The sequence below is a fragment of the Elephantulus edwardii genome, unplaced genomic scaffold (assembly GCF_000299155.1).
Source record: "Elephantulus edwardii isolate Elephantulus edwardi_28Jun2011 unplaced genomic scaffold, EleEdw1.0 scaffold00453, whole genome shotgun sequence".
Lineage (NCBI taxonomy): Eukaryota > Metazoa > Chordata > Mammalia > Macroscelidea > Macroscelididae > Elephantulus > Elephantulus edwardii.
The window spans coordinates 856954-862528 of record NW_006400203.1 but is presented as its reverse complement, the minus strand read 5'-3'; the positions used below and the strand labels follow the sequence as shown (position 1 = coordinate 862528).

Sequence of the window (5575 nt, the reverse complement as noted above, 5' to 3'; positions counted from 1 at the left end):
TGGGATGGGTGTGGGGGGATTGTGTACCAGGGAAGGAGTGTTTCTTTTACTTTTGAAAGAGAGGAGCGAATTGGGGTGGGGTGGGGGAGTGATGGGTGGGGAGAGAAGTGCAGCAATGAATGAATGGAAATCCAGAATCTCTGTAAATGCTCATTAAAATTATTTTTTAAAAACTTAAAAAAAAAGTTACAAATAGAAATACCATTTGACCCAGCAATTCCTCTACTGGGGAACCCTAAAGAAACCATAACATGCAACAATGAATGAATGAAAACCCAAAATCTCTGTAAATGTTCATTAAAATTAATAAAATTTAATAATTAAAAAAAGAAACCATAACTGCCACCCAGGCAGATATATGCACACCCATGTTTATTGCGGCTTTATTCACAATAGCAAAGAGTTGGAAACAACCTAAGTGCCCGTCCACAAACAAATGGATAGAGAAGCTCTGGTATATTCACACAATGGAATACTATACTGCATTGAAAAACAAGAAACTCATACAATATTATTCAAAACGAGTGACCTTGGAGGACATTATGTTGTGTGAAAGAACTCAGTCACAAAAAGACAAATACTGCATAGTGCCACTGTTGTAGAATGGGACTGACATCAGGGGTGGGGTAAGACTGAGAAAAATTGTATAAATTATGTATACTGCATTGAAACAGATGAGGGAGAGAACAGTTTAAAAGCGATACATGATTGGGTATTATGGTTATGAAAAGAGTCCAGAATGAAGGTTGCATAGTGGAGTGTACTTGGGGTGTGGGTGGGGGGTGGGGGAATTGTATACCAATGAAGGAATTTTTCTTCTACTTTTCAAAGAGAAGAGCGAACTGCGGGGGAAGGGTGGGCAGGGAGAAAAATGCAACAATGAATGAATGAACCTCCAAAATCTCTGTAAATGTTCATTAAAATTATTAAAATAAAATAAAATAAAAAAATTTCCTGGCTACTGGTTCCAAGAGTGTTGACTGTGGAGCCAAGCAAACTAATGCTGTGAACAATCTCAACCATCCATCCTGATGCTGCCAGTTGGCCCAGTGGTGAGAATCTTTTGTCTTCTTGATAGTGAGCCTCAATCCATATTGAAGGCTGCAATCCTTGACCCTCTGCAGCGTGCGCTTCAGATTCTCCTCCGTTTCAGCAAGCAGGGTTGTGTCAGCTACATAATGCAGATTGTTGATGGATCTTCCACCAACCTTGATGCCACACAGGATGGAATAGTTTTATTTCTTGATCCCCTAAACTACACTGGTAATTGTAGCAAAATTCGAGCAACTAACTAGATTATGTTACAGAACTTCTTAATTTTTAGCATAGGCCTTTAAGGATGTAGGAAATGTGTTGGACTGGTTTTCTTTTTCCTTTAAAAAAATAGCTAGAAGAATGCCATTAAATACTGCTTATACATTTTTTTCTTGGAAACTTTTTTTAGGAAGCAATTTTTTTTTTACTATTAATTTTTATGAACGTTTACAGAGACTTAGCGTTTCCAGTCATTCATTGTTGCACTTTTATCCCTGCCCACCCTCTCCACCACCAATTCACTTTTCTCCTTGATGAGTAAAAGAAAAAACCTTTTTTTTTTCCTGGGGTGACAAACATTTAATGTTTCAAAGACACCAGATCGTGAATTGGATTTGTCATACATAATGGACTTTTAGAGGAAAGGCTCTTTACTAGAACTTTGTCTTCTTTTTAAAAAACAACACAAAACCCTCACTGCCATCAAGCTGATTCTGATGCAAAGCAACCCTAATGGGCCAAGCAGAACTGCCCCAGAGGCTTTTCAGGGCTGGAAATCTTTACAGAAGCAGAATGCCTCATACTGCTTCCACAGAGCAGCCAGCAGATTCAAACTTAAGTCAACACTTAAGACACAGCAACACCAGGCAGTGTTCTTGCATGTACAGACGTTTGAAATGAGATGTCTTAGGTAAGCAAAATATATATCAAGAGAACAGAGAATATTAATTAAAAAAAAATTAGACTTTACATATTCAGTCTGGATACCCTTTGATACTGGAGTTTGTGGCCTAGTGGTAAAAGGCTCTGCTGCAATTTCCCCCAAAAAATGTGGTTCAAATCTCCCAGCTACTCTACGAGAGAGGGATGGGTAATCTCCCAAGCGATTTCCTGCCTCTGGAAACCTGCGGGAGGGTCAGCTATGAGCTGGTTCCTACTCAATGGCACAACAACTCTCTGATAATGAATTCTGTAAATCAATCCCCATTCTCCTAAAGTCCTGCTCTCCCAACACAATATTGGCTTTTCTCAACTATATGAAAATATTTCCTTTCTCAAGTAGTAATCAGCTATTCACTTAATATAGAACAGAAAGGAAACATTAAATATGCCATAAATTAGTATAATGCTGTAACTATCTGTCTAAAAACAACATATCAATAATTCTTAGTCAAAACAACAAATAAATAATTATTAGTCTGTGAGAGCATCTGCACTGCTAACCCAAAGATCTCACCTTACTGGCAGTTAGCATGTACCAAAGGCTCCAGGAGACAAACCCAGGCAATCCCTTTTCACACTATCTCCAGCCTTGGAAACCCCACAGTCAGTCAGCTAGGGGTTGTTTCCCACTTGATAGCAAAGAGTTTGGGTTTTTTTAAATTATAATCTGACTCACAGGTTCCTGAACTTATATTATTAGCCACCAGGAGATGGTTATATTGGACAGTTAAGACAACAGAACCTCTGAGGTAGGCTGAGGTTGGGAGGTAAACTACTGACCACCACAGTGAGCTCTGCATTAGATCTACTGTGCAGGGAGACACCCCAAGTCCTGGGCCTGACAAAGCCTGAAGTCTCCTCTGCTGGCTGCTATGTGACTTCTCAAAGCCCTTCCCTGTTAGGACTCTGAAATGCTTATCTAATGGAAATGCCTTCCCATGATGGCCATTCTTCCTTTAGCCTGATGAATTCAATCTTTCAGGGAGTGAAAACAATCACACCATGCTCTCAGAAGGTTCAAAGCGATGCTGTCCTGAGTTCTAACTGTCTACTTAATATAATTATACCATTTTCTCTTCTAAGAACTATTTCATAATTTAAAGAATGACATGGCCGAGCGAGATATTTAGGAAGACATTTCTCAGCAGAGCTGAATTTAAATCAGCCTCCAAGTACTGCAGTCTGTGATGGTTTTTATTGAAATATTTTATCTGAAGGTACACAAAAATTGCTTTTACCATGTGACTATGAAATACCAACTCTACTGCTTCCCAATAAAGAGTCAGTAATGACTTTTGCAACACTAGGTAATCAAAGTCATCAGTGAAAGACAGTATCAAGTGAGGCTTCCTGAGCACTTACACCAATCCATTGTCAACAAATATCAACCTTAAAACCAAACTCCAACAGTGATGGTGTTAAACTGAGAAGAGACAACATAGTATGACAGGGCTCCACCGAAGGGATAAGAAGGAAAGCTGACTTCATATTACAGGTCGACACACAGACAGAAATGAATCCTGCCGTTCCTTACCGTGCATATGCTTAGATTTCTTATACCCATAACAGAACGCTCTGCTTCAATAGGATAAGCGCTTTATAAAAATAGATTGAAAAGGTCTGATAATCAACTCTCAAATTTTATGCTTAATTTTTCCACTTTTCTCAGTTTCCTGGTATATTTAAGTGTAAGCAGGAAAATCTTCTCAGTAAATTGCACGCTTGGGAATCTAGACAGATCATGAAGAACCCCACCAGCAAGTTACATGTAGCCCATGTTGCTTTTGGTTTCCCATCTCTTCTTTGCTTCAAATCCCCATGCAAGTTTCTTCTTTTTTCGAACAACCTGTGAATTTTCAGCATCCTTTTTGGCTTTTACAAAGTTGTGGCAGGCAATAGCTTTGGCAGTCTTCACACCAAGCTCTCGAGTAGCGAGCTGGTTGCTGAGCTCCTCGGCCTTCTCTATAGTCCACTCATCCACAGCCTGGTCTATTCTCTTTTCAAGACCCAACTTGTCAATCTTTTTCTTTTTCACAGGGGGGTCAAATCAGTCATTGACTCCAAAATACTGAGTAAGCTCCTTCCACTGTGCTTCCTTTGGGGACTGTTCACTATGAGTTGCTTCTTCACTCTTCAATTTACCTTTCCTACAGCGTCTTCCTTTTCTCCACCTGAAGCCTGAGGCTGAGGTTTTCTGTTCCAAATTTTTTTCTGCAATTCTTTAAATTTATTCCACATGTTTAAGGGAATTCCAGAAGGGCACTCTTGAGAGGCATTTACATTTGCCTCCATTTCCGGTTTTGGTCCATTTGGTGGGAAATCAGAGGTTTCTGTTTTTCTGGACACTTGATCCTCAGCTTCCTGTTAGGGAAGTGCAGAGTTTTCCGGTGTGGCTTCATCTTCAGAATTCAATTCAACATCACTTTCATTTAGGCCAGGAGGCAGTAGTCCACTCCACATCTCGCCCAGGAAGCATCCGGCATCTCGCCCAGGAAGCATCCGCCCGGCAGCCGAAAAAAACTTTTATTGCTATGCAATCCCTGCCCCCAATTCCACTGCACTGTGCAGGGACTCCTGTCATGATAGTAATACCTAATCATATATCCCTTTTAAACAGTTCTCTCCCTCATCTGTTGCAATGCAGTATACATCATTCCTCCCCGTTTTCTCTGTTTCCCCTCAACCCCAGTGTCCTGTTTTACAATAGTGGTCTTATGCAATATTTGCCCTTTTGTGACAGATATATTTCACTCAGCATAATGTCCTCTAAGGTCATCCACTTAGCGAGTTCCTTGTTTTTTTCAGTGCTGCATAGTATTCCATTGTGAGAATATACAAGAGCTGCTCTTTCTATTCTATTTGTTAATGGGCACTTGGGTTGTTTCCAGCTCTTTGTTATTGCAAACAAAGCCTCAATAAACATGGGTGTGCTGGAAAGTTTTTTACAGTATGTGAAAAACACTACTGATTGTCAACTTGGTGAATGGAAAGCATTTGCTTTTTCTCCCATTTTACTTATATTCAGACCTTTTAAAAATCAACTTCATAAGAAGTTTCCATGCCTTTTGATAAGTCGTTGAAGTGAGAAATACAAAATATTTCTGTACAAGTGTTTAATTTTTAAATTTTGCTTATAGTTGATATTTCTTTTCTAGTGAGCTGTGATGGTAGTGTTGACAAATATCTATTTAACTATTGCTGTTTGAAAGCTGATTAGAAGATCAAAGATTTGGGGCATCTGCTATTATAATCTGAAGCGAGCTATAGCGGTGAAGTGGGTAGCAAGTTGGCACACTGCTGATCTAAACGCTTAATGTCACTGATGATTCAAATCTACCAGCAGCTCTGCATGAGAAATATAGGCAGTCTCCTCTCATTGCAGTTTCAGCCTAGGAGGGTCCTCTGGTGAGAAATATAGGCAGTCTTCTCTCATTGCAGTTTCAGCCTAGGAGGGTCCTCTGGAGCTGAAACCAGTTTTACAGCAGTGAGTTCAAGGAAGTTTCTTTTTACTGTAGTAATCTAATGAGCTTTTCTCATTTATAAATTGTGCTAAAGAAATACCTTCCTGCTGCTAAATTCTCTAACAGAAATTTTTTAA

The 5575-nt window shown here is 39.6% G+C and overlaps 1 protein-coding gene and 1 pseudogene across 2 annotated transcripts in view; one reads left to right on the top strand and one right to left on the bottom strand.

The window, feature by feature from the left end:
- Positions 1-5575, top strand: part of AMMECR1L (AMMECR1-like) — a 43520-nt gene that overhangs the window by 25174 nt on the left and 12771 nt on the right. The gene's annotated exons all lie outside the window — the stretch shown is intronic.
- LOC102873780 lies at positions 3740-4437 on the bottom strand (annotated as a pseudogene).